Here is a 26,777-nt window from a genome sequence, read left to right on the forward strand (position 1 = left end):
AGAAAACGGAATGAAAATAAGACACTGCTGAGATTGGAACTCAGGATCTCCTGTTTACTAGACAGGCGCTTTAACCAACTAAGCCACAGCACCACATGAAAGCTACTGTGTTACTTGAAAATTGCCTGCTTCTCTAAACTTCGTATAATGGTAACAAAATAAGCCAGAGTGAATAAATCTAAAGGTTTTAACCATCTAAGATATAGCACCACATTTTAGATGCTGTGTTACTTGGAAATTACAGACTTCTTTAAACTTTGTATAATGATGACAAAGTAAGCCAGAGTGAATGAATCTAAAGGTTTTGCACATCTGACTTTTCTATGCTTTAACCGCAACCTTCACACAAAGATCATAAAACGGAATGAAAATAAGGCACTGCTGAGATTTGAACTCAGGATCTCCTGTTTACTAGACAGGCGCTTTGACCAACTAAGCCACAGCACCACATGAAAGCCGCTGTGTTACTTGAAAATTGTCTGCTTCTCTAAACTTCGTATTATGGTAACAAATTAAGCCAGAGTGAATAAATCTAAAGGTTTTAACCATCTAAGCCACAGCACCACATTTTAGATGCTGTGTTACTTGGAAATTACCGACTTCTTTAAACTCTGTATAATGATGACAAAGTAAGCCAGAGTGAATGAATCTAAAGATTTTGCACATCTTACTTTTCTATGCTTTAACCGCAACCTGCACACAAAGATCATAAAACGGAATGAAAATAAGGCACTGCTGAGATTTTAACTCAGGATCTCCTGTTTACTAGACAGGCGCTTTAACCAACTAAGCCACAGCACCACATGAAAGCTACTGTGTTACTTGAAAATTGCCTGCTTCTCTAAACTTCGTATAATGGTAACAAAATAAGCCAGAGTGAATAAATCTAAAGGTTTTAACCATCTAAGATATAGCACCACATTTTAGATGCTGTGTTACTTGGAAATTACCGACTTCTTTAAACTTTGTATAATGATGACAAAGTAAGCCATAGTGAATGAATCTAAAGGTTTTGCACATCTTACTTTTCTATGCTTTAACCGCAACCTGCACACAAAGATCATAAAACGGAATGAAAATAAGGCACTGCTGAGATTTGAACTCAGGATCTCCTGTTTACTAGACAGGCGCTTTGACCAACTAAGCCACAGCACCACATGAAAGCTACCGTGTTACTTGAAAATTGTCTGCTTCTCTAAACTTCGTATAATGGTAACAAATTAAGCCAGAGTGAATAAATCTAAAGGTTTTAACCATCTAAGCCACAGCACCACATTTTAGATGCTGTGTTACTTGGAAATTACCGAGTTCTTTAAACTCTGTATAATGATGACAAAGTAAGCCATAGTGAATGAATCTAAAGGTTTTGCACATCTTACTTTTCTATGCTTTAACCGCAACCTGCACACAAAGATCATAAAACGGAATGAAAATAAGGCACTGCTGAGATTTTAACTCAGGATCTCCTGTTTACTAGACAGGCGCTTTGACCAACTAAGCCACAGCACCACATGAAAGCTACTGTGTTACTTGAAAATTGTCTGCTTCTCTAAACTTCGTATAATGGTAACAAAATAAGCCAGAGTGAATAAATCTAAAGGTTTTAACCATCTAAGCCATAGCACCACATTTTAGATGCTGTGTTACTTGGAAATTACCGACTTCTTTAGACTTTGTATAATGATGACAAAGTAAGCCAGAGTGAATGAATCTAAAGGTTTTGCACATCTTACTTTTCTATGCATTAACAGCAACCTGCACACAAAGATCAGAAAACGGAATGAAAATAAGACACTGCTAAGATTTGAACTCAGGATCTCCTGTTCAACTAAGCCACAGCACCACATGAAAGCTGCTGTGTTACTTCAAAATTGCCTGCTTCTCTAAACTTTGTATAATGGTAACAAAATAAGCCAGTGTGAATAAATCTAAAGGTTTTAACCATCTAAGCCACAGCACCACATTTTAGATGCTGTGTTACTTGGAAATTACCGACTTCTTTAAACTTTGTATAATGATGACAAAGTAAGCCCTAGTGAATGAATCTAAAGGTTCTGCACATCTTATTTTCTATGCTTTAACAGCAAACTTCAAACAAAGATCCTAAAACAGAATGAAAATAAGGCACTGCTGAGATTTGAACTCAGGATCTCCTGTTTACTAGATAGGCGCTTTGACCAACTAAGCCACAGCACCACATGAAAGCTGCTGTGTTAGTTGAAAATTGCCTGCTTCTCTAAACTTCGTATAATGGTAACAAATTAAGCCAGAGTGAATAAATCTAAAGGTTTTAACCATCTAAGCCACAGCACCACATTTTAGATGCTGTGTTACTTGGAAATTACCAACTTCTTTAAACTTTGTATACTGATGACAAAGTAAGCCAGAGTGAATGAATCTAAAGATTTTGCACATCTTACTTTTCTATGCTTTAACAGCAACCTGCACACAAAGATCAGAAAACGGAATGAAAAAAAGGCACTGCTGAGATTTGAACTCAGGATCTCCTGTTTACTAGACAGGCGCTTTGACCAACTAAGCCACAGCACCACATGAAAGCTACCGTGTTACTTGAAAATTGTCTGCTTCTCTAAACTTCGTATAATGGTAACAAATTAAGCCAGAGTGAATAAATCTAAAGGTTTTAACCATCTAAGCCACAGCACCACATTTTAGATGCTGTGTTACTTGGAAATTACCGACTTCTTTAAACTCTGTATAATGATGACAAAGTAAGCCAGAGTGAATGAATCTAAAGATTTTGCACATCTTACTTTTCTATGCTTTAACCGCAACCTGCACACAAAGATCATAAAAAAGAATGAAAATAAGGCACTGCTGAGATTTTAACTCAGGATCTCCTGTATACTAGACAGGCGCTTTAACCAACTAAGCCACAGCACCACATGAAAGCTACTGTGTTACTTGAAAATTGCCTGCTTCTCTAAACTTCGTATAATGGTAACAAAATAAGCCAGAGTGAATAAATCTAAAGGTTTTAACCATCTAAGATATAGCACCACATTTTAGATGCTGTGTTACTTGGAAATTACAGACTTCTTTAAACTTTGTATAATGATGACAAAGTAAGCCATAGTGAATGAATCTAAAGGTTTTGCACATCTTACTTTTCTATGCTTTAACCGCAACCTGCACACAAAGATCATAAAACGGAATGAAAATAAGGCACTGCTGAGATTTGAACTCAGAATCTCCTGTTTACTAGACAGGCGCTTTGACCAACTAAGCCACAGCACCACATGAAAGCAACCGTGTTACTTGAAAATTGTCTGCTTCTCTAAACTTTGTATAATGGTAACAAATTAAGCCAGAGTGAATAAATCTAAAGGTTTTAACCATCTAAGCCACAGCACCACATTTTAGATGCTGTGTTACTTGGAAATTACCGACTTCTTTAAACTCTGTATAATGATGACAAAGTAAGCCATAGTGAATGAATCTAAAGGTTTTGCACATCTTACTTTTCTATGCTTTAACCGCAACCTGCACACAAAGATCATAAAACGGAATGAAAATAAGGCACTGCTGAGATTTGAACTCAGGATCTCCTGTTTACTAGACAGGCGCTTTAACCAACTAAGCCACAGCACCACATGAAAGCTACTGATTTACTTGAAAATTGCCTGCTTCTCTAAACTTCGTATAATGGTAACAAAATAAGCCAGAGTGAATAAATCTAAAGGTTTTAACCATCTAAGCCACAGCACCACATTTTAGATGCTGTGTTACTTGGAAATTACCGACTTCTTTAAACTCTGTATAATGATGACAAAGTAAGCCAGAGTGAATGAATCTAAAGATTTTGCACATCTTACTTTTCTATGCTTTAACAGCAACCTGCACACAAAGATCAGAAAACGGAATGAAAATAAGGCACTGCTGAGATTTGAACTCAGGATCTCCTGTTTACTAGACAGGCGCTTTGACCAACTAAGCCACAGCACCACATGAAAGCTGCTGTGTTACTTGAAAATTGCCTGCTTCTCTAAACTTCGTATAATGGTAACAAAATAAGCCAGTGTGAATAAATCTAAAGGTTTTAACCATCTAAGCCACAGCACCACATTTTAGATGCTGTGTTACTTGGAAATTACCGACTTCTTTAAACTTTGTATAATGATGACTAAGTAAGCCATAGTGAATGAATCTAAAGGTTCTGCGCATCTTATTTTCTATGCTTTAACAGCAAACTTCAAACAAAGATCCTAAAACAGAATGCAAATAAGGCACTGCTGAGATTTGAACTCAGGATCTCCTGTTTACTAGATAGGCGCTTTGACCAACTAAGCCACAGCACCACATGAAAGCTGCTGTGTTACTTGAAAATTGCCTGCTTCTCTAAACTTCATATAATGGTAACAAAATAAGCCAGAGTGAATAAATCTAAAGGTTTTAACCAGCTAAGCCACAGCACCACATTTTAGATGTTGTGTTACTTGGAAATTAGCGACTTCTTTAAACTTTGTATAATGATGACAAAGTAAGCCATAGTGAATGAATCTAAAGGTTTTGCACATCTTATTTTCTATGCTTTAACAGCAAACTTCAAACAAAGATAATAAAACAGAATGAAAATAAGGCACTGCTGAGATTTGAACTCAGGATCTCCTGTTTACTAGACATGCGCTTTGACCAACTAAGCCACAGCACCACATGAAAGCTGTTGTGTTACTTGAAAATTGACTGCTCCTCTAAACTTCGTATAATGGTAACAAAATAAGCCAGAGTGAATAAATCTAAAGGTTTTAACCATCTAAGCCACAGCACCACATTTTAGATGCTGTGTTACTTGGAAATTAGCGACTTCTTTAAACTTTGTATAATGATGACAAAGTAAGCCAGAGTGAATGAATCTAAAGGTTTTGCACATTTTACTTTTCTATGCTTTAACCGCAAACTGCACACAAAGATCATAAAACGGAATGAAAATAAGGCACTGCTGAGATTTGAACTCAGGATCTCCTGTTTACTAGACAGGCGCTTTAACCAACTAAGCCACAGCACCACATGAAAGCTGCTGTGTTACTTGAAAATTGCCTGCTTCTCTACACTTCGTATAATGGTAACAAAATAAGCCAGAGTGAATAAATCTAAAGGTTTAACCATCTAAGCCACAGCATAAAATGAATAATAAAAAAGAAGGGGATTGTTTTTTTTAATCTGTGCTCTTCTGAAATGGAGTGCAACTTTAAACTTTGTATATTGATGACCAAGAGAGCCAGAGTGAATGAATCTAAAGGTTTTGCACAACTTACCGTACTTTTTCATGCTTCAACAGAAAACTGCATGAAAAGATCATAAAACAGAATAAAGCTAAGGCACTGCTGAGATTTGAACTCAGGATCTCCTGTTAACTAGACAGGCACTTTGACCAACTAAGCCAGAGCACCACATGAAAGCTACTGTGTTACTTGAAAATTGCCTGCTTCTCTAAACTTCGTATAATGGTAACAAAATAAGCCAGAGTGAATAAATCTAAAGGTTTTAACCATCTAAGCCACAGCACCACATTTTAGATGCTGTGTTACTTGGAAATTACCGAATTCTTTAAACTTTGTATAATGATGACAAAGTAAGCCAGAGTGAATGAATCTAAAGGTTTTGCACATCTGACTTTTCTATGCTTTAACCGCAACCTTCACACAAAGATCATAAAACGGAATGAAAATAAGGCACTGCTGAGATTTGAACTCAGGATCTCCTGTTTACTAGACAGGCGCTTTGACCAACTAAGCCACAGCACCACATGAAAGCCGCTGTGTTACTTGAAAATTGTCTGCTTCTCTAAACTTCGTATTATGGTAACAAATTAAGCCAGAGTGAATAAATCTAAAGGTTTTAACCATCTAAGCCACAGCACCACATTTTAGATGCTGTGTTACTTGGAAATTACCGACTTCTTTAAACTCTGTATAATGATGACAAAGTAAGCCAGAGTGAATGAATCTAAAGATTTTGCACATTTTACTTTTCTATGCTTTAACCGCAACCTGCACACAAAGATCATAAAACGGAATGAAAATAAGGCACTGCTGAGATTTTAACTCAGGATCTCCTGTTTACTAGACAGGCGCTTTAACTACCTAAGCCACAGCACCACATGAAATCTACTGTGTTACTTGAAAATTGCCTGCTTCTCTAAACTTCGTATAATGGTAACAAAATAAGCCAGAGTGAATAAATCTAAAGGTTTTAACCATCTAAGATATAGCACCACATTTTAGATGCTGTGTTACTTGGAAATTACCGACTTCTTTAAACTTTGTATAATGATGACAAAGTAAGCCATAGTGAATGAATCTAAAGGTTTTGCACATCTTACTTTTCTATGCTTTAACCGCAACCTGCACACAAAGATCATAAAACGGAATGAAAATAAGGCACTGCTGAGATTTGAACTCAGGATCTCCTGTTTACTAGACAGGCGCTTTGACCAACTAAGCCACAGCACCACATGAAAGCTACCGTGTTACTTGAAAATTGTCTGCTTCTCTAAACTTCGTATAATGGTAACAAATTAAGCCAGAGTGAATAAATCTAAAGGTTTTAACCATCTAAGCCACAGCACCACATTTTAGATGCTGTGTTACTTGGAAATTACCGACTTCTTTAAACTCTGTATAATGATGACAAAGTAAGCCATAGTGAATGAATCTAAAGGTTTTGCACATCTTACTTTTCTATGCTTTAACCGCAACCTGCACACAAAGATCATAAAACGGAATGAAAATAAGGCACTGCTGAGATTTTAACTCAGGATCTCCTGTTTACTAGACAGGCGCTTTAACCAACTAAGCCACAGCACCACATGAAAGCTACTGTGTTACTTGAAAATTGTCTGCTTCTCTAAACTTCGTATAATGGTAACAAATTAAGCCAGAGTGAATAAATCTAAAGGTTTTAACCATCTAAGCCACAGCACCACATTTTAGATGCTGTGTTACTTGGAAATTACCGACTTCTTTAAACTCTGTATAATGATGACAAAGTAAGCCAGAGTGAATAAATCTAAAGATTTTGCACATCTTACTTTTCTATGCTTTAACAGCAACCTGCACACAAAGATCAGAAAACGGAATGAAAATAAGGCACTGCTGAGATTTGAACTCAGGATCTCCTGTTTACTAGACAGGCGCTTTAACCAACTAAGCCACAGCACCACATGAAAGCTACTGATTTACTTGAAAATTGCCTGCTTCTCTAAACTTCGTATAATGGTAACAAAATAAGCCAGAGTGAATAAATCTAAAGGTTTTAACCATCTAAGCCATAGCACCACATTTTAGATGCTGTGTTACTTGGAAATTACCGACTTCTTTAGACTTTGTATAATGATGACAAAGTAAGCCAGAGTGAATGAATCTAAAGGTTTTGCACATCTTACTTTTCTATGCTTTAACAGCAACCTGCACACAAAGATCAGAAAACGGAATGAAAATAAGACACTGCTGAGATTTGAACTCAGGATCTCCTGTTCAACTAAGCCACAGCACCACATGAAAGCTGCTGTGTTACTTCAAAATTGCCTGCTTCTCTAAACTTCATATAATGGTAACAAAATAAGCCAGTGTGAATAATTCTAAAGGTTTTAACCATCTAAGCCACAGCACCACATTTTAGATGCTGTGTTACTTGGAAATTACCGACTTCTTTAAACTTTGTATAATGATGACAAAGTAAGCCATAGTGAATGAATCTAAAGGTTTTGCACATCTTACTTTTCTATGCTTTAACCGCAACCTGCACACAAAGATCATAAAACGGAATGAAAATAAGGAACTGCTGAGATTTTAACTCAGGATCTCCTGTTTACTAGACAGGCGCTTTAACCAAGTAAGCCACAGCACCACATGAAAGCTACTGTGTTACTTGAAAATTGCCTGCTTCTCTAAACTTCGTATAATGGTAACAAAATAAGCCAGAGTGAATAAATCTAAAGGTGTTAACCATCTAAGCCATAGCACCACATTTTAGATGCTGTGTTACTTGGAAATTACCGACTTCTTTAGACTTTGTATAATGATGACAAAGTAAGCCAGAGTGAATGAATCTAAAGGTTTTGCACATCTTACTTTTCTATGCATTAACAGCAACCTGCACACAAAGATCAGAAAACGGAATGAAAATAAGACACTGCTGAGATTTGAACTCAGGATCTCCTGTTCAACTAAGCCACAGCACCACATGAAAGCTGCTGTGTTACTTCAAAATTGCCTGCTTCTCTAAACTTCGTATAATGGTAACAAAATAAGCCAGTGTGAATAAATCTAAAGGTTTTAACCATCTAAGCCACAGCACCACATTTTAGATGCTGTGTTACTTGGAAATTACCGACTTCTTTAAACTTTGTATAATGATGACAAAGTAAGCCATAGTGAATGAATCTAAAGGTTTTGCACATCTTACTTTTCTATGCTTTAACCGCAACCTGCACACAAAGATCATAAAACGGAATAAAAATAAGGCACTGCTGAGATTTTAACTCAGGATCTCCTGTTTACTAGACAGGCGCTTTAACCAAGTAAGCCACAGCACCACATGAAAGCTACTGTGTTACTTGAAAATTGCCTGCTTCTCTAAACTTCGTATAATGGTAACAAAATAAGCCAGAGTGAATAAATCTAAAGGTTTTAACCATCTAAGCCATAGCACCACATTTTAGATGCTGTGTTACTTGGAAATTACTGACTTCTTTAAACTTTGTATAATGATGACAAAGTAAGCCATAGTGAATGAATCTAAAGGTTTTGCACATCTTACTTTTCTATGCTTTAACCGCAACCTGCACACAAAGATCAGAAAACGGAATGAAAATAAGGCACTGCTGAGATTTGAACTCAGGATCTCCTGTTTACTAGACAGGCGCTTTGACCAACTAAGCCACAGCACCACATGAAAGCAACCGTGTTACTTGAAAATTGTCTGCTTCTCTAAACTTCGTATAATGGTAACAAATTAAGCCAGAGTGAATAAATCTAAAGGTTTTAACCATCTAAGCCACAGCACCACATTTTAGATGCTGTGTTACTTGGAAATTACCGACTTCTTTAAACTCTGTATAATGATGACAAAGTAAGCCATAGTGAATGAATCTAAAGGTTTTGCACATCTTACTTTTCTATGCTTTAACCGCAACCTGCACACAAAGATCATAAAACGGAATGAAAATAAGGCACTGCTGAGATTTGAACTCAGGATCTCCTGTTTACTAGACAGGCGCTTTAACCAACTAAGCCACAGCACCACATGAAAGCTACTGATTTACTTGAAAATTGCCTGCTTCTCTAAACTTCGTATAATGGTAACAAAATAAGCCAGAGTGAATAAATCTAAAGGTTTTAACCATCTAAGCCATAGCACCACATTTTAGATGCTGTGTTACTTGGAAATTACCGACTTCTTTAAACTTTGTATAATGATGACAAAGTAAGCCATAGTGAATGAATCTAAAGGTTTTGCACATCTTACTTTTCTATGCTTTAACCGCAACCTGCACACAAAGATCATAAAACGGAATGAAAATAAGGCACTGCTGAGATTTGAACTCAGGATCTCCTGTTTACTAGACAGGCGCTTTGACCAACTAAGCCACAGCACCACATGAAAGCTACTGTGTTACTTGAAAATTGTCTGCTTCTCTAAACTTCGTATAATGGTAACAAAATAAGCCAGAGTGAATAAATCTAAAGGTTTTAACCATCTAAGCCACAGCACCACATTTTAGATGCTGTGTTACTTGGAAATTACCGACTTCTTTAAACTCTGTATAATGATGACAAAGTAAGCCAGAGTGAATGAATCTAAAGATTTTGCACATCTTACTTTTCTATGCTTTAACAGCAACCTGCACACAAAGATCAGAAAACGGAATGAAAATAAGGCACTGCTGAGATTTGAACTCAGGATCTCCTGTTTACTAGACAGGCGCTTTGACCAACTAAGCCACAGCACCACATGAAAGCTGCTGTGTTACTTGAAAATTGCCTGCTTCTCTAAACTTCGTATAATGGTAACAAAATAAGCCAGTGTGAATAAATCTAAAGGTTTTAACCATCTAAGCCACAGCACCACATTTTAGATGCTGTGTTACTTGGAAATTACCGACTTCTTTAAACTTTGTATAATGATGACTAAGTAAGCCATAGTGAATGAATCTAAAGGTTCTGCGCATCTTATTTTCTATGCTTTAACAGCAAACTTCAAACAAAGATCCTAAAACAGAATGAAAATAAGGCACTGCTGAGATTTGAACTCAGGATCTCCTGTTTACTAGACAGGCGCTTTGACCAACTAAGCCACAGCACCACATGAAAGCTGCTGTGTTACTTGACAATTGCCTGCTTCTCTAAACTTCATATAATGGTAACAAAATAAGCCAGAGTGAATAAATCTAAAGGTTTTAACCAGCTAAGCCACAGCACCACATTTTAGATGTTGTGTTACTTGGAAATTAGCGACTTCTTTAAACTTTGTATAATGATGACAAAGTAAGCCATAGTGAATGAATCTAAAGGTTTTGCACATCTTATTTTCTATGCTTTAACAGCAAACTTCAAACAAAGATAATAAAACAGAATGAAAATAAGGCACTGCTGAGATTTGAACTCAGGATCTCCTGTTTACTAGACATGCGCTTTGACCAACTAAGCCACAGCACCACATGAAAGCTGTTGTGTTACTTGAAAATTGACTGCTCCTCTAAACTTCGTATAATGGTAACAAAATAAGCCAGAGTGAATAAATCTAAAGGTTTTAACCATCTAAGCCACAGCACCACATTTTAGATGCTGTGTTACTTGGAAATTAGCGACTTCTTTAAACTTTGTATAATGATGACAAAGTAAGCCAGAGTGAATGAATCTAAAGGTTTTGCACATTTTACTTTTCTATGCTTTAACAGCAAACTGCACACAAAGATCATAAAACGGAATGGAATTAAGGCACTGCTGAGATTTGAACTCAGGATCTCCTTTTTACTAGACAGGCGCTTTAACCAACTAAGCCACAGCACCACATGAAAGCTGCTGTGTTACTTGAAAATTGCCTGCTTCTCTACACTTCGTATAATGGTAACAAAATAAGCCAGAGTGAATAAATCTAAAGGTTTAACCATCTAAGCCACAGCATAAAATGAATAATAAAAAAGAAGGGGATTGTTTTTTTTAATCTGTGCTCTTCTGAAATGGAGTGCAACTTTAAACTTTGTATATTGATGACCAAGAGAGCCAGAGTGAATGAATCTAAAGGTTTTGCACAACTTACAGTACTTTTTCATGCTTCAACAGAAAACTGCATGAAAAGATCATAAAACAGAATAAAGCTAAGGCACTGCTGAGATTTGAACTCAGGATCTCCTGTTTACTAGACAGGCACTTTGACAAACTAAGCCAGAGCACCACATGAAAGCTACTGTGTTACTTGAAAATTGCCTGCTTCTCTAAACTTCGTATAATGGTAACAAAATAAGCCAGAGTGAATAAATCTAAAGGTTTTAACCATCTAAGCCACAGCACCACATTTTAAATGCTGTGTTACTTGGAAATTACCGAATTCTTTAAACTTTGTATAATGATGACAAAGTAAGCCAGAGTGAATGAATCTAAAGGTTTTGCACATCTGACTTTTCTATGCTTTAACCGCAACCTTCACACAAAGATCATAAAATGGAATGAAAATAAGGCACTGCTGAGATTTGAACTCAGGATCTCCTGTTTACTAGACAGGCGCTTTGACCAACTAAGCCACAGCACCACATGAAAGCCGCTGTGTTACTTGAAAATTGTCTGCTTCTTTAAACTTCGTATTATGGTAACAAATTAAGCCAGAGTGAATAAATCTAAAGGTTTTAACCATCTAAGCCACAGCACCACATTTTAGATGCTGTGTTACTTGGAAATTACCGACTTCTTTAAACTCTGTATAATGATGACAAAGTAAGCCAGAGTGAATGAATCTAAAGATTTTGCACATCTTACTTTTCTATGCTTTAACCGCAACCTGCACACAAAGATCATAAAACGGAATGAAAATAAGGCACTGCTGAGATTTTAACTCAGGATCTCCTGTTTACTAGACAGGCGCTTTAACCAACTAAGCCACAGCACCACATGAAAGCTACTGTGTTACTTGAAAATTGCCTGCTTCTCTAAACTTCGTATAATGGTAACAAAATAAGCCAGAGTGAATAAATCTAAAGGTTTTAACCATCTAAGATATAGCACCACATTTTAGATGCTGTGTTACTTGGAAATTACAGACTTCTTTAAACTTTGTATAATGATGACAAAGTAAGCCATAGTGAATGAATCTAAAGGTTTTGCACATCTTACTTTTCTATGCTTTAACCGCAACCTGCACACAAAGATCATAAAACGGAATGAAAATAAGGCACTGCTGAGATTTGAACTCAGGATCTCCTGTTTACTAGACAGGCGCTTTGACCAACTAAGCCACAGCACCACATGAAAGCTGCTGTGTTACTTCAAAATTGCCTGCTTCTCTAAACTTCGTATAATGGTAACAAAATAAGCCAGTGTGAATAAATCTAAAGGTTTTAACCATCTAAGCCACAGCACCACATTTTAGATGCTGTGTTACTTGGAAATTACCGACTTCTTTAAACTTTGTATAATGATGACAAAGTAAGCCATAGTGAATGAATCTAAAGGTTTTGCACATCTTACTTTTCTATGCTTTAACCGCAACCTGCACACAAAGATCATAAAACGGAATGAAAATAAGGCACTGCTGAGATTTTAACTCAGGATCTCCTGTTTACTAGACAGGCGCTTTAACCAACTAAGCCACAGCACCACATGAAAGCTACTGTGTTACTTGAAAATTGTCTGCTTCTCTAAACTTCGTATAATGGTAACAAAATAAGCCAGAGTGAATAAATCTAAAGGTTTTAACCATCTAAGCCATAGCACCACATTTTAGATGCTGTGTTACTTGGAAATTACCGACTTCTTTAGACTTTGTATAATGATGACAAAGTAAGCCAGAGTGAATGAATCTAAAGGTTTTGCACATCTTACTTTTCTATGCATTAACAGCAACCTGCACACAAAGATCAGAAAACGGAATGAAAATAAGACAGTGCTGAGATTTGAACTCAGGATCTCCTGTTCAACTAAGCCACAGCACCACATGAAAGCTGCCGTGTTACTTCAAAATTGCCTGCTTCTCTAAACTTTGTATAATGGTAACAAAATAAGCCAGTGTGAATAAATCTAAAGGTTTTAACCATCTAAGCCACAGCACCACATTTTAGATGCTGTGTTACTTGGAAATTACCGACTTCTTTAAACTTTGTATAATGATGACAAAGTAAGCCATAGTGAATGAATCTAAAGGTTCTGCACATCTTATTTTCTATGCTTTAACAGCAAACTTCAAACAAAGATCCTAAAACAGAATGAAAATAAGGCACTGCTGAGATTTGAACTCAGGATCTCCTATTTACTAGACAGGCGCTTTGACCAACTAAGCCACAGCACCACATGAAAGCTACTGTGTTAGTTGAAAATTGCCTGCTTCTCTAAACTTCGTATAATGGTAACAAATTAAGCCAGAGTGAATAAATCTAAAGGTTTTAACCATCTAAGCCACAGCACCACATTTTAGATGCTGTGTTACTTGGAAATTACCAACTTCTTTAAACTTTGTATACTGATGACAAAGTAAGCCAGAGTGAATGAATCTAAAGATTTTGCACATCTTACTTTTCTCTGCTTTAACAGCAACCTGCACACAAAGATCAGAAAACGGAATGAAAAAAAGGCACTGCTGAGATTTGAACTCAGGATCTCCTGTTTACTAGACATGCGCTTTGACCAACTAAGCCACAGCACCACATGAAAGCTACCGTGTTACTTGAAAATTGTCTGCTTCTCTAAACTTCGTATAATGGTAACAAATTAAGCCAGAGTGAATAAATCTAAAGGTTTTAACCATCTAAGCCACAGCACCACATTTTAGATGCTGTGTTACTTGGAAATTACCGACTTCTTTAAACTCTGTATAATGATGACAAAGTAAGCCAGAGTGAATGAATCTAAAGATTTTGCACATCTTACTTTTCTATGCTTTAACCGCAACCTGCACACAAAGATCATAAAAAAGAATGAAAATAAGGCACTGCTGAGATTTTAACTCAGGATCTCCTGTATACTAGACAGGCGCTTTAACCAACTAAGCCACAGCACCACATGAAAGCTACTGTGTTACTTGAAAATTGCCTGCTTCTCTAAACTTCGTATAATGGTAACAAAATAAGCCAGAGTGAATAAATCTAAAGGTTTTAACCATCTAAGATATAGCACCACATTTTAGATGCTGTGTTACTTGGAAATTACAGACTTCTTTAAACTTTGTATAATGATGACAAAGTAAGCCATAGTGAATGAATCTAAAGGTTTTGCACATCTTACTTTTCTATGCTTTAACCGCAACCTGCACACAAAGATCATAAAACGGAATGAAAATAAGGCACTGCTGAGATTTGAACTCAGGATCTCCTGTTTACTAGACAGGCGCTTTGACCAACTAAGCCACAGCACCACATGAAAGCAACCGTGTTACTTGAAAATTGTCTGCTTCTCTAAACTTCGTATAATGGTAACAAATTAAGCCAGAGTGAATAAATCTAAAGGTTTTAACCATCTAAGCCACAGCACCACATTTTAGATGCTGTGTTACTTGGAAATTACCGACTTCTTTAAACTCTGTATAATGATGACAAAGTAAGCCATAGTGAATGAATCTAAAGGTTTTGCACATCTTACTTTTCTATGCTTTAACCGCAACCTGCACACAAAGATCATAAAACGGAATGAAAATAAGGCACTGCTGAGATTTGAACTCAGGATCTCCTGTTTACTAGACAGGCGCTTTAACCAACTAAGCCACAGCACCACATGAAAGCTACTGATTTACTTGAAAATTGCCTGCTTCTCTAAACTTCGTATAATGGTAACAAAATAAGCCAAAGTGAATAAATCTAAAGGTTTTAACCATCTAAGCCATAGCACCACATTTTAGATGCTGTGTTACTTGGAAATTACCGACTTCTTTAAACTTTGTATAATGATGACAAAGTAAGCCATAGTGAATGAATCTAAAGGTTTTGCACATCTTACTTTTCTATGCTTTAACCGCAACCTGCACACAAAGATCATAAAACGGAATGAAAATAAGGCACTGCTGAGATTTGAACTCAGGATCTCCTGTTTACTAGACATGCGCTTTAACCAACTAAGCCACAGCACCACATGAAAGCTACTGTGTTACTTGAAAATTGCCTGCTTCTCTAAACTTCATATAATGGTAACAAAATAAGCCAGAGTGAATAAATCTAAAGGTTTTAACCAGCTAAGCCACAGCACCACATTTTAGATGTTGTGTTACTTGGAAATTAGCGACTTCTTTAAACTTTGTATAATGATGACAAAGTAAGCCATAGTGAATGAATCTAAAGGTTTTGCACATCTTATTTTCTATGCTTTAACAGCAAACTTCAAACAAAGATAATAAAACAGAATGAAAATAAGGCACTGCTGAGATTTGAACTCAGGATCTCCTGTTTACTAGACATGCGCTTTGACCAACTAAGCCACAGCACCACATTTTAGATGCTGTGTTACTTGGAAATTAGCGACTTCTTTAAACTTTGTATAATGATGACAAAGTAAGCCAGAGTGAATGAATCTAAAAGTTTTGCACATTTTACTTTTCTATGCTTTAACCGCAAACTGCACACAAAGATCATAAAACGGAATGAAAATAAGGCACTGCTGAGATTTGAACTCAGGATCTCCTGTTTACTAGACAGGCGCTTTAACCAACTAAGCCACAGCACCACATGAAAGCTGCTGTGTTACTTGAAAATTGCCTGCTTCTCTACACTTCGTATAATGGTAACAAAATAAGCCAGAGTGAATAAATCTAAAGGTTTAACCATCTAAGCCACAGCATAAAATGAATAATAAAAAAGAAGGGGATTTTTTTTTTTAATCTGTGCTCTTCTGAAATGGAGTGCAACTTTAAACTTTGTATATTGATGACCAAGAGAGCCAGAGTGAATGAATCTAAAGGTTTTGCACAACTTACAGTACTTTTTCATGCTTCAACAGAAAACTGCATGAAAAGATCATAAAACAGAATAAAGCTAAGGCACTGCTGAGATTTGAACTCAGGATCTCCTGTTTACTAGACAGGCACTTTGACCAACTAAGCCAGAGCACCACATGAAAGCTACTGTGTTACTTGAAAATTGCCTGCTTCTCTAAACTTCGTATAATGGTAACAAAATAAGCCAGAGTGAATAAATCTAAAGGTTTTAACCATCTAAGCCACAGCACCACATTTTAGATGCTGTGTTACTTGGAAATTACCGAATTCTTTAAACTTTGTATAATGATGACAAAGTAAGCCAGAGTGAATGAATCTAAAGGTTTTGCACATCTGACTTTTCTATGCTTTAACCGCAACCTTCACACAAAGATCATAAAACGGAATGAAAATAAGGCACTGCTGAGATTTGAACTCAGGATCTCCTGTTTACTAGACAGGCGCTTTGACCAACTAAGCCACAGCACCACATGAAAGTCGCTGTGTTACTTGAAAATTGTCTGCTTCTCTAAACTTCGTATTATGGTAACAAATTAAGCCAGAGTGAATAAATCTAAAGGTTTTAACCATCTAAGCCACAGCACCACATTTTAGATGCTGTGTTACTTGGAAATTACCGACTTCTTTAAACTCTGTATAATGATGACAAAGTAAGCCAGAGTGAATGAATCTAAAGATTTTGCACATCTTACTTTTCTATGCTTTAACCGCAACCTGCACACAAAGATCATAAAACGGAATGAAAATAAGGCACTGCTGAGATTTTAACTCAGGATCTCCTGTTTACTAGACAGGCGCTTTAACCAACTAAGCCACAGCACCACATGAAAGCTACTGTGTTACTTGAAAATTGCCTGCTTCTCTAAACTTCGTATAATGGTAACAAAATAAGCCAGAGTGAATAAATCTAAAGGTTTTAACCATCTAAGATATAGCACCACATTTTAGATGCTGTGTTACTTGGAAATTACAGACTTCTTTAAACTTTGTATAATGATGACAAAGTAAGCCATAGTGAATGAATCTAAAGGTTTTGCACATCTTACTTTTCTATGCTTTAACCGCAACCTGCACACAAAGATCATAAAACGGAATGAAAATAAGGCACTGCTGAGATTTGAACTCAGGATCTCCTGTTTACTAGACAGGCGCTTTGACCAACTAAGCCACAGCACCACATGAAAGCTACCGTGTTACTTGAAAATTGTCTGCTTCTCTAAACTTCGTATAATGGTAACAAATTAAGCCAGAGTGAATAAATCTAAAGGTTTTAACCATCTAAGCCACAGCACCACATTTTAGATGCTGTGTTACTTGGAAATTACCGACTTCTTTAAACTCTGTATAATGATGACAAAGTAAGCCATAGTGAATGAATCTAAAGGTTTTGCACATCTTACTTTTCTATGCTTTAACCGCAACCTGCACACAAAGATCATAAAACGGAATGAAAATAAGGCACTGCTGAGATTTTAACTCAGGATCTCCTATTTACTAGACAGGCGCTTTAACCAACTAAGCCACAGCACCACATGAAAGCTACTGTGTTACTTGAAAATTGTCTGCTTCTCTAAACTTCGTATAATGGTAACAAATTAAGCCAGAGTGAATAAATCTAAAGGTTTTAACCATCTAAGCCACAGCACCACATTTTAGATGCTGTGTTACTTGGAAATTACCGACTTCTTTAAACTCTGTATAATGATGACAAAGTAAGCCAGAGTGAATAAATCTAAAGATTTTGCACATCTTACTTTTCTATGCTTTAACAGCAACCTGCACACAAAGATCAGAAAACGGAATGAAAATAAGGCACTGCTGAGATTTGAACTCAGGATCTCCTGTTTACTAGACAGGCGCTTTAACCAACTAAGCCACAGCACCACATGAAAGCTACTGATTTACTTGAAAATTGCCTGCTTCTCTAAACTTCGTATAATGGTAACAAAATAAGCCAGAGTGAATAAATCTAAAGGTTTTAACCATCTAAGCCATAGCACCACATTTTAGATGCTGTGTTACTTGGAAATTACCGACTTCTTTAGACTTTGTATAATGATGACAAAGTAAGCCAGAGTGAATGAATCTAAAGGTTTTGCACATCTTACTTTTCTATGCATTAACAGCAACCTGCACACAAAGATCAGAAAACGGAATGAAAATAAGACACTGCTGAGATTTGAACTCAGGATCTCCTGTTCAACTAAGCCACAGCACCACATGAAAGCTGCTGTGTTACTTCAAAATTGCCTGCTTCTCTAAACTTCGTATAATGGTAACAAAATAAGCCAGTGTGAATAAATCTAAAGGTTTTAACCATCTAAGCCACAGCACCACATTTTAGATGCTGTGTACTTGGAAATTACCGACTTCTTTAAACTTTGTATAATGATGACAAAGTAAGCCATAGTGAATGAATCTAAAGGTTTTGCACATCTTACTTTTCTATGCTTTAACCGCAACCTGCACACAAAGATCATAAAACGGAATGAAAATAAGGCACTGCTGAGATTTTAACTCAGGATCTCCTGTTTACTAGACAGGCGCTTTAACCAACTAAGCCACAGCACCACATGAAAGCTACTGTGTTACTTGAAAATTGCCTGCTTCTCTAAACTTCGTATAATGGTAACAAAATAAGCCAGAGTGAATAAATCTAAAGGTTTTAACCATCTAAGCCATAGCACCACATTTTAGATGCTGTGTTACTTGGAAATTACCGACTTCTTTAAACTTTGTATAATGATGACAAAGTAAGCCATAGTGAATGAATCTAAAGGTTTTGCACATCTTACTTTTCTATGCTTTAACCGCAACCTGCACACAAAGATCATAAAACGGAATGAAAATAAGGCACTGCTGAGATTTGAACTTAGGATCTCCTGTTTACTAGACAGGCGCTTTGACCAACTAAGCCACAGCACCACATGAAAGCTACCGTGTTACTTGAAAATTGTCTGCTTCTCTAAACTTCGTATAATGGTAACAAATTAAGCCAGAGTGAATAAATCTAAAGGTTTTAACCATCTAAGCCACAGCACCACATTTTAGATGCTGTGTTACTTGGAAATTACCGACTTCTTTAAACTCTGTATAATGATGACAAAGTAAGCCATAGTGAATGAATCTAAAGGTTTTGCACATCTTACTTTTCTATGCTTTAACCGCAACCTGCACACAAAGATCATAAAACGGAATGAAAATAAGACACTGCTGAGATTTGAACTCAGGACCTCCTGTTTACTAGACAGGCGCTTTAACCAACTAAGCCACAGCACCACACGAAAGCTACTGATTTACTTGAAAATTGCCTGCTTCTCTAAACTTCGTATTATGGTAACAAATTAAGCCAGAGTGAATAAATCTAAAGGTTTTAACCATCTAAGCCACAGCACCACATTTTAGATGCTGTGTTACTTGGAAATTACCGACTTCTTTAAACTCTGTATAATGATGACAAAGTAAGCCAGAGTGAATGAATCTAAAGATTTTGCACATCTTACTTTTCTATGCTTTAACCGCAACCTGCACACAAAGATCATAAAACGGAATGAAAATAAGGCACTGCTGAGATTTTAACTCAGGATCTCCTGTTTACTAGACAGGCGCTTTAACCAACTAAGCCACAGCACCACATGAAAGCTACTGTGTTACTTGAAAATTGCCTGCTTCTCTAAACTTCGTATAATGGTAACAAAATAAGCCAGAGTGAATAAATCTAAAGGTTTTAACCATCTAAGATATAGCACCACATTTTAGATGCTGTGTTACTTGGAAATTACAGACTTCTTTAAACTTTGTATAATGATGACAAAGTAAGCCATAGTGAATGAATCTAAAGGTTTTGCACATCTTACTTTTCTATGCTTTAACCGCAACCTGCACACAAAGATCATAAAACGGAATGAAAATAAGGCACTGCTGAGATTTGAACTCAGGATCTCCTGTTTACTAGACAGGCGCTTTGACCAACTAAGCCACAGCACCACATGAAAGCTACCGTGTTACTTGAAAATTGTCTGCTTCTCTAAACTTCGTATAATGGTAACAAATTAAGCCAGAGTGAATAAATCTAAAGGTTTTAACCATCTAAGCCACAGCACCACATTTTAGATGCTGTGTTACTTGGAAATTACCGACTTCTTTAAACTCTGTATAATGATGACAAAGTAAGCCATAGTGAATGAATCTAAAGGTTTTGCACATCTTACTTTTCTATGCTTTAACCGCAACCTGCACACAAAGATCATAAAACGGAATGAAAATAAGGCACTGCTGAGATTTTAACTCAGGATCTCCTATTTACTAGACAGGCGCTTTAACCAACTAAGCCACAGCACCACATGAAAGCTACTGTGTTACTTGAAAATTGTCTGCTTCTCTAAACTTCGTATAATGGTAACAAATTAAGCCAGAGTGAATAAATCTAAAGGTTTTAACCATCTAAGCCACAGCACCACATTTTAGATGCTGTGTTACTTGGAAATTACCGACTTCTTTAAACTCTGTATAATGATGACAAAGTAAGCCAGAGTGAATAAATCTAAAGATTTTGCACATCTTACTTTTCTATGCTTTAACAGCAACCTGCACACAAAGATCAGAAAACGGAATGAAAATAAGGCACTGCTGAGATTTGAACTCAGGATCTCCTGTTTACTAGACAGGCGCTTTAACCAACTAAGCCACAGCACCACATGAAAGCTACTGATTTACTTGAAAATTGCCTGCTTCTCTAAACTTCGTATAATGGTAACAAAATAAGCCAGAGTGAATAAATCTAAAGGTTTTAACCATCTAAGCCATAGCACCACATTTTAGATGCTGTGTTACTTGGAAATTACCGACTTCTTTAGACTTTGTATAATGATGACAAAGTAAGCCAGAGTGAATGAATCTAAAGGTTTTGCACATCTTACTTTTCTATGCATTAACAGCAACCTGCACACAAAGATCAGAAAACGGAATGAAAATAAGACACTGCTGAGATTTGAACTCAGGATCTCCTGTTCAACTAAGCCACAGCACCACATGAAAGCTGCTGTGTTACTTCAAAATTGCCTGCTTCTCTAAACTTCGTATAATGGTAACAAAATAAGCCAGTGTGAATAAATCTAAAGGTTTTAACCATCTAAGCCACAGCACCACATTTTAGATGCTGTGTACTTGGAAATTACCGACTTCTTTAAACTTTGTATAATGATGACAAAGTAAGCCATAGTGAATGAATCTAAAGGTTTTGCACATCTTACTTTTCTATGCTTTAACCGCAACCTGCACACAAAGATCATAAAACGGAATGAAAATAAGGCACTGCTGAGATTTTAACTCAGGATCTCCTGTTTACTAGACAGGCGCTTTAACCAACTAAGCCACAGCACCACATGAAAGCTACTGTGTTACTTGAAAATTGCCTGCTTCTCTAAACTTCGTATAATGGTAACAAAATAAGCCAGAGTGAATAAATCTAAAGGTTTTAACCATCTAAGCCATAGCACCACATTTTAGATGCTGTGTTACTTGGAAATTACCGACTTCTTTAAACTTTGTATAATGATGACAAAGTAAGCCATAGTGAATGAATCTAAAGGTTTTGCACATCTTACTTTTCTATGCTTTAACCGCAACCTGCACACAAAGATCATAAAACGGAATGAAAATAAGGCACTGCTGAGATTTGAACTTAGGATCTCCTGTTTACTAGACAGGCGCTTTGACCAACTAAGCCACAGCACCACATGAAAGCTACCGTGTTACTTGAAAATTGTCTGCTTCTCTAAACTTCGTATAATGGTAACAAATTAAGCCAGAGTGAATAAATCTAAAGGTTTTAACCATCTAAGCCACAGCACCACATTTTAGATGCTGTGTTACTTGGAAATTACCGACTTCTTTAAACTCTGTATAATGATGACAAAGTAAGCCATAGTGAATGAATCTAAAGGTTTTGCACATCTTACTTTTCTATGCTTTAACCGCAACCTGCACACAAAGATCATAAAACGGAATGAAAATAAGACACTGCTGAGATTTGAACTCAGGACCTCCTGTTTACTAGACAGGCGCTTTAACCAACTAAGCCACAGCACCACACGAAAGCTACTGATTTACTTGAAAATTGCCTGCTTCTCTAAACTTCGTATAATGGTAACAAAATAAGCCAGAGTGAATAAATCTAAAGGTTTTAACCATCTAAGCCATAGCACCACATTTTAGATGCTGTGTTACTTGGAAATTACCGACTTCTTTAGACTTTGTATAATGATGACAAAGTAAGCCAGAGTGAATGAATCTAAAGGTTTTGCACATCTTACTTTTCTATGCTTTAACAGCAACCTGCACACAAAGATCAGAAAACGCAATGAAAATAAGACACTGCTGAGATTTGAACTCAGGATCTCCTGTTCAACTAAGCCACAGCACCACATGAAAGCTGCTGTGTTACTTCAAAATTGCCTGCTTCTCTAAACTTCATATAATGGTAACAAAATAAGCCAGTGTGAATAATTCTAAAGGTTTTAACCATCTAAGCCACAGCACCACATTTTAGATGCTGTGTTACTTGGAAATTACCGACTTCTTTAAACTTTGTATAATGATGACAAAGTAAGCCATAGTGAATGAATCTAAAGGTTTTGCACATCTTACTTTTCTATGCTTTAACCGCAACCTGCACACAAAGATCATAAAACGGAATGAAAATAAGGCACTGCTGAGATTTTAACTCAGGATCTCCTGTTTACTAGACAGGCGCTTTAACCAAGTAAGCCACAGCACCACATGAAAGCTACTGTGTTACTTGAAAATTGCCTGCTTCTCTAAACTTCGTATAATGGTAACAAAATAAGCCAGCGTGAATAAATCTAAAGGTTTTAACCATCTAAGCCATAGCACCACATTTTAGATGCTGTGTTACTTGGAAATTACCGACTTCTTTAAACTTTGTATAATGATGACAAAATAAGCCATAGTGAATGAATCTAAAGGTTTTGCACATCTTACTTTTCTATGCTTTAACCGCAACCTGCACACAAAGATCAGAAAACGGAATGAAAATAAGGCACTGGTGAGATTTTAACTCAGGATCTCCTGTTTACTAGACAGGCGCTTTAACCAACTAAGCCACAGCACCACATGAAAGCTACTGTGTTACTTGAAAATTGCCTGCTTCTCTAAACTTCGTATAATGGTAACAAAATAAGCCAGAGTGAATAAATCTAAAGGTTTTAACCATCTAAGCCATAGCACCACATTTTAGATGCTGTGTTACTTGGAAATTACCGACTTCTTTAGACTTTGTATAATGATGACAAAGTAAGCCAGAGTGAATGAATCTAAAGGTTTTGCACATCTTACTTTTCTATGCATTAACAGCAACCTGCACACAAAGATCAGAAAACGGAATGAAAATAAGACACTGCTGAGATTTGAACTCAGGATCTCCTGTTCAACTAAGCCACAGCACCACATGAAAGCTGCTGTGTTACTTCAAAATTTCCTGCTTCTCTAAACTTCGTATAATGGTAACAAAATAAGCCAGTGTGAATAAATCTAAAGGTTTTAACCATCTAAGCCACAGCACCACATTTTAGATGCTGTGTTACTTGGAAATTACCGACTTCTTTAAACTTTGTATAATGATGACAAAGTAAGCCATAGTGAATGAATCTAAAGGTTTTGCACATCTTACTTTTCTATGCTTTAACCGCAACCTGCACACAAAGATCATAAAACGGAATGAAAATAAGGCACTGCTGAGATTTTAACTCAGGATCTCCTGTTTACTAGACAGGCGCTTTAACCAACTAAGCCACAGCACCACATGAAAGCTACTGTGTTACTTGAAAATTGCCTGCTTCTCTAAACTTCGTATAATGGTAACAAAATAAGCCAGAGTGAATAAATCTAAAGGTTTTAACCATCTAAGCCATAGCACCACATTTTAGATGCTGTGTTACTTGGAAATTACCGACTTCTTTAAACTTTGTATAATGATGACAAAGTAAGCCATAGTGAATGAATCTAAAGGTTTTGCACATCTTACTTTTCTATGCTTTAACCGCAACCTGCACACAAAGATCAGAAAACGGAATGAAAATAAGGCACTGCTGAGATTTGAACTCAGGATCTCCTGTTTACTAGACAGGCGCTTTGACCAACTAAGCCACAGCACCACATGAAAGCTACCGTGTTACTTGAAAATTGTCTGCTTCTCTAAACTTCGTATAATGGTAACAAATTAAGCCAGAGTGAATAAATCTAAAGGTTTTAACCATCTAAGCCACAGCACCACATTTTAGATGCTGTGTTACTTGGAAATTACCGACTTCTTTAAACTTTGTATAATGATGACAAAGTAAGCCATAGTGAATGAATCTAAAGGTTCTGCACATTTTATTTTCTATGCTTTAACAGCAAACTTCAAACAAAGATCCTAAAACAGAATGAAAATAAGGCACTGCTGAGATTTGAACTCAGGATCTCCTGTTTACTAGACAGGCGCTTTGACCAACTAAGCCACAGCACCACATGAAAGCTACTGTGTTAGTTGAAAATTGCCTGCTTCTCTAAACTTCGTATAATGGTAACAAAATAAGCCAGAGTGAATAAATCTAAAGGTTTTAACCATCTAAGCCATAGCACCACATTTTAGATGCTGTGTTACTTGGAAATTACCGACTTCTTTAAACTTTGTATAATGATGACAAAGTAAGCCATAGTGAATGAATCTAAAGGTTTTGCACATCTTACTTTTCTATGCTTTAACCGCAACCTGCACACAAAGATCATAAAACGGAATGAAAATAAGGCACTGCTGAGATTTTAACTCAGGATCTCCTGTTTACTAGACAGGCACTTTAACCAACTAAGCCACAGCACCACATGAAAGCTACTGCGTTACTTGAAAATTGTCTGCTTCTCTAAACTTCGTATAATAGTAACAAATTAAGCCAGAGTGAATAAATCTAAAGGTTTTAACCATCTAAGCCACAGCACCACATTTTAGATGCTGTGTTACTTGGAAATTACCGACTTCTTTAAACTTTGTATACTGTAATGATGACAAAGTAAGCCATAGTGAATGAATCTAAAGGTTCTGCACATTTTATTTTCTATGCTTTAACAGCAAACTTCAAACAAAGATCCTAAAACAGAATGAAAATAAGGCACTGCTGAGATTTGAACTCAGGATCTCCTGTTTACTAGACAGGCGCTTTGACCAACTAAGCCACAGCACCACATGAAAGCTACTGTGTTAGTTGAAAATTGCCTGCTTCTCTAAACTTCGTATAATGGTAACAAATTAAGCCAGAGTGAATAAATCTAAAGGTTTTAACCATCTAAGCCACAGCACCACATTTTAGATGCTGTGTTACTTGGAAATTACCAACTTCTTTAAACTTTGTATACTGATGACAAAGTAAGCCAGAGTGAATGAATCTAAAGATTTTGCACATCTTACTTTTCTATGCTTTAACAGCAACCTGCACACAAAGATCATAAAACGGAATGAAAATAAGGCACTGCTGAGATTTGAACTCAGGATCTCCTGTTTACTAGACAGGCGCTTTGACCAACTAAGCCACAGCACCACATGAAAGCTACTGTGTTACTTGAAAATTGTCTGCTTCTCTAAACTTCGTATAATGGTAACAAATTAAGCCAGAGTGAATAAATCTAAAGGTTTTAACCATCTAAGCCACAGCACCACATTTTAGATGCTGTGTTACTTGGAAATTACCGACTTCTTTAAACTTTGTATAATGATGACAAAGTAAGCCAGAGTGAATGAATCTAAAGATTTTGCACATCTTACTTTTCTATGCTTTAACCGCAACCTGCACACAAAGATCATAAAAAAGAATGAAAATAAGGCACTGCTGAGATTTTAACTCAGGATCTCCTATTTACTAGACAGGCGCTTTAACCAACTAAGCCACAGCACCACATGAAAGCTACTGTGTTACTTGAAAATTGTCTGCTTCTCTAAACTTCGTATAATGGTAACAAATTAAGCCAGAGTGAATAAATCTAAAGGTTTTAACCATCTAAGCCACAGCACCACATTTTAGATGCTGTGTTACTTGGAAATTACCGACTTCTTTAAACTCTGTATAATGATGACAAAGTAAGCCAGAGTGAATAAATCTAAAGATTTTGCACATCTTACTTTTCTATGCTTTAACAGCAACCTGCACACAAAGATCAGAAAACGGAATGAAAATAAGGCACTGCTGAGATTTGAACTCAGGATCTCCTGTTTACTAGACAGGCGCTTTAACCAACTAAGCCACAGCACCACATGAAAGCTACTGATTTACTTGAAAATTGCCTGCTTCTCTAAACTTCGTATAATGGTAACAAAATAAGCCAGAGTGAATAAATCTAAAGGTTTTAACCATCTAAGCCATAGCACCACATTTTAGATGCTGTGTTACTTGGAAATTACCGACTTCTTTAGACTTTGTATAATGATGACAAAGTAAGCCAGAGTGAATGAATCTAAAGGTTTTGCACATCTTACTTTTCTATGCATTAACAGCAACCTGCACACAAAGATCAGAAAACGGAATGAAAATAAGACACTGCTGAGATTTGAACTCAGGATCTCCTGTTCAACTAAG

The 26,777-nt window shown here is 36.6% G+C and overlaps 33 non-coding genes across 33 annotated transcripts; all 33 read right to left on the minus strand.

The window, feature by feature from the left end:
* Window positions 1-373: 373 nt before the first annotated feature.
* Window positions 374-447, minus strand: TRNAT-AGU (transfer RNA threonine (anticodon AGU)). The gene has a single exon. It is a non-coding gene; the product is annotated as a tRNA-Thr (tRNA).
* Window positions 448-1,081: 634 nt separating this feature from the next.
* On the minus strand, window positions 1,082-1,155 carry TRNAT-AGU (transfer RNA threonine (anticodon AGU)). Its single transcript has one exon. It is a non-coding gene; the product is annotated as a tRNA-Thr (tRNA).
* Window positions 1,156-2,476: 1,321 nt separating this feature from the next.
* On the minus strand, window positions 2,477-2,550 carry TRNAT-AGU (transfer RNA threonine (anticodon AGU)). The gene has a single exon. It is a non-coding gene; the product is annotated as a tRNA-Thr (tRNA).
* Window positions 2,551-3,184: 634 nt separating this feature from the next.
* TRNAT-AGU (transfer RNA threonine (anticodon AGU)) lies at window positions 3,185-3,258 on the minus strand. Its single transcript has one exon. It is a non-coding gene; the product is annotated as a tRNA-Thr (tRNA).
* A 280-nt stretch (window positions 3,259-3,538) lies between these two features.
* On the minus strand, window positions 3,539-3,612 carry TRNAT-AGU (transfer RNA threonine (anticodon AGU)). The gene has a single exon. It is a non-coding gene; the product is annotated as a tRNA-Thr (tRNA).
* A 280-nt stretch (window positions 3,613-3,892) lies between these two features.
* Window positions 3,893-3,966, minus strand: TRNAT-AGU (transfer RNA threonine (anticodon AGU)). The gene has a single exon. It is a non-coding gene; the product is annotated as a tRNA-Thr (tRNA).
* Window positions 3,967-4,952: 986 nt separating this feature from the next.
* On the minus strand, window positions 4,953-5,026 carry TRNAT-AGU (transfer RNA threonine (anticodon AGU)). Its single transcript has one exon. It is a non-coding gene; the product is annotated as a tRNA-Thr (tRNA).
* A 665-nt stretch (window positions 5,027-5,691) lies between these two features.
* Window positions 5,692-5,765, minus strand: TRNAT-AGU (transfer RNA threonine (anticodon AGU)). Its single transcript has one exon. It is a non-coding gene; the product is annotated as a tRNA-Thr (tRNA).
* Window positions 5,766-6,399: 634 nt separating this feature from the next.
* Window positions 6,400-6,473, minus strand: TRNAT-AGU (transfer RNA threonine (anticodon AGU)). The gene has a single exon. It is a non-coding gene; the product is annotated as a tRNA-Thr (tRNA).
* Window positions 6,474-7,107: 634 nt separating this feature from the next.
* On the minus strand, window positions 7,108-7,181 carry TRNAT-AGU (transfer RNA threonine (anticodon AGU)). Its single transcript has one exon. It is a non-coding gene; the product is annotated as a tRNA-Thr (tRNA).
* Window positions 7,182-8,837: 1,656 nt separating this feature from the next.
* On the minus strand, window positions 8,838-8,911 carry TRNAT-AGU (transfer RNA threonine (anticodon AGU)). Its single transcript has one exon. It is a non-coding gene; the product is annotated as a tRNA-Thr (tRNA).
* Window positions 8,912-9,191: 280 nt separating this feature from the next.
* On the minus strand, window positions 9,192-9,265 carry TRNAT-AGU (transfer RNA threonine (anticodon AGU)). Its single transcript has one exon. It is a non-coding gene; the product is annotated as a tRNA-Thr (tRNA).
* A 280-nt stretch (window positions 9,266-9,545) lies between these two features.
* On the minus strand, window positions 9,546-9,619 carry TRNAT-AGU (transfer RNA threonine (anticodon AGU)). The gene has a single exon. It is a non-coding gene; the product is annotated as a tRNA-Thr (tRNA).
* A 280-nt stretch (window positions 9,620-9,899) lies between these two features.
* Window positions 9,900-9,973, minus strand: TRNAT-AGU (transfer RNA threonine (anticodon AGU)). The gene has a single exon. It is a non-coding gene; the product is annotated as a tRNA-Thr (tRNA).
* Window positions 9,974-10,252: 279 nt separating this feature from the next.
* TRNAT-AGU (transfer RNA threonine (anticodon AGU)) lies at window positions 10,253-10,326 on the minus strand. Its single transcript has one exon. It is a non-coding gene; the product is annotated as a tRNA-Thr (tRNA).
* Window positions 10,327-11,698: 1,372 nt separating this feature from the next.
* Window positions 11,699-11,772, minus strand: TRNAT-AGU (transfer RNA threonine (anticodon AGU)). Its single transcript has one exon. It is a non-coding gene; the product is annotated as a tRNA-Thr (tRNA).
* A 634-nt stretch (window positions 11,773-12,406) lies between these two features.
* Window positions 12,407-12,480, minus strand: TRNAT-AGU (transfer RNA threonine (anticodon AGU)). Its single transcript has one exon. It is a non-coding gene; the product is annotated as a tRNA-Thr (tRNA).
* A 967-nt stretch (window positions 12,481-13,447) lies between these two features.
* Window positions 13,448-13,521, minus strand: TRNAT-AGU (transfer RNA threonine (anticodon AGU)). Its single transcript has one exon. It is a non-coding gene; the product is annotated as a tRNA-Thr (tRNA).
* Window positions 13,522-14,509: 988 nt separating this feature from the next.
* On the minus strand, window positions 14,510-14,583 carry TRNAT-AGU (transfer RNA threonine (anticodon AGU)). The gene has a single exon. It is a non-coding gene; the product is annotated as a tRNA-Thr (tRNA).
* A 280-nt stretch (window positions 14,584-14,863) lies between these two features.
* Window positions 14,864-14,937, minus strand: TRNAT-AGU (transfer RNA threonine (anticodon AGU)). Its single transcript has one exon. It is a non-coding gene; the product is annotated as a tRNA-Thr (tRNA).
* An 870-nt stretch (window positions 14,938-15,807) lies between these two features.
* TRNAT-AGU (transfer RNA threonine (anticodon AGU)) lies at window positions 15,808-15,881 on the minus strand. The gene has a single exon. It is a non-coding gene; the product is annotated as a tRNA-Thr (tRNA).
* Window positions 15,882-16,546: 665 nt separating this feature from the next.
* TRNAT-AGU (transfer RNA threonine (anticodon AGU)) lies at window positions 16,547-16,620 on the minus strand. The gene has a single exon. It is a non-coding gene; the product is annotated as a tRNA-Thr (tRNA).
* A 634-nt stretch (window positions 16,621-17,254) lies between these two features.
* Window positions 17,255-17,328, minus strand: TRNAT-AGU (transfer RNA threonine (anticodon AGU)). The gene has a single exon. It is a non-coding gene; the product is annotated as a tRNA-Thr (tRNA).
* Window positions 17,329-17,962: 634 nt separating this feature from the next.
* On the minus strand, window positions 17,963-18,036 carry TRNAT-AGU (transfer RNA threonine (anticodon AGU)). Its single transcript has one exon. It is a non-coding gene; the product is annotated as a tRNA-Thr (tRNA).
* A 1,321-nt stretch (window positions 18,037-19,357) lies between these two features.
* Window positions 19,358-19,431, minus strand: TRNAT-AGU (transfer RNA threonine (anticodon AGU)). The gene has a single exon. It is a non-coding gene; the product is annotated as a tRNA-Thr (tRNA).
* A 634-nt stretch (window positions 19,432-20,065) lies between these two features.
* Window positions 20,066-20,139, minus strand: TRNAT-AGU (transfer RNA threonine (anticodon AGU)). Its single transcript has one exon. It is a non-coding gene; the product is annotated as a tRNA-Thr (tRNA).
* Window positions 20,140-20,773: 634 nt separating this feature from the next.
* On the minus strand, window positions 20,774-20,847 carry TRNAT-AGU (transfer RNA threonine (anticodon AGU)). Its single transcript has one exon. It is a non-coding gene; the product is annotated as a tRNA-Thr (tRNA).
* A 1,321-nt stretch (window positions 20,848-22,168) lies between these two features.
* TRNAT-AGU (transfer RNA threonine (anticodon AGU)) lies at window positions 22,169-22,242 on the minus strand. Its single transcript has one exon. It is a non-coding gene; the product is annotated as a tRNA-Thr (tRNA).
* Window positions 22,243-24,252: 2,010 nt separating this feature from the next.
* On the minus strand, window positions 24,253-24,326 carry TRNAT-AGU (transfer RNA threonine (anticodon AGU)). The gene has a single exon. It is a non-coding gene; the product is annotated as a tRNA-Thr (tRNA).
* Window positions 24,327-24,605: 279 nt separating this feature from the next.
* TRNAT-AGU (transfer RNA threonine (anticodon AGU)) lies at window positions 24,606-24,679 on the minus strand. Its single transcript has one exon. It is a non-coding gene; the product is annotated as a tRNA-Thr (tRNA).
* A 638-nt stretch (window positions 24,680-25,317) lies between these two features.
* On the minus strand, window positions 25,318-25,391 carry TRNAT-AGU (transfer RNA threonine (anticodon AGU)). The gene has a single exon. It is a non-coding gene; the product is annotated as a tRNA-Thr (tRNA).
* Window positions 25,392-25,671: 280 nt separating this feature from the next.
* TRNAT-AGU (transfer RNA threonine (anticodon AGU)) lies at window positions 25,672-25,745 on the minus strand. Its single transcript has one exon. It is a non-coding gene; the product is annotated as a tRNA-Thr (tRNA).
* Window positions 25,746-26,379: 634 nt separating this feature from the next.
* Window positions 26,380-26,453, minus strand: TRNAT-AGU (transfer RNA threonine (anticodon AGU)). Its single transcript has one exon. It is a non-coding gene; the product is annotated as a tRNA-Thr (tRNA).
* Window positions 26,454-26,777: the final 324 nt, after the last annotated feature.

This window comes from Crinia signifera, chromosome 11 (genome assembly GCF_055691185.1).
Source record: "Crinia signifera chromosome 11, ASM5569118v1, whole genome shotgun sequence".
NCBI lineage: Eukaryota > Metazoa > Chordata > Amphibia > Anura > Myobatrachidae > Crinia > Crinia signifera.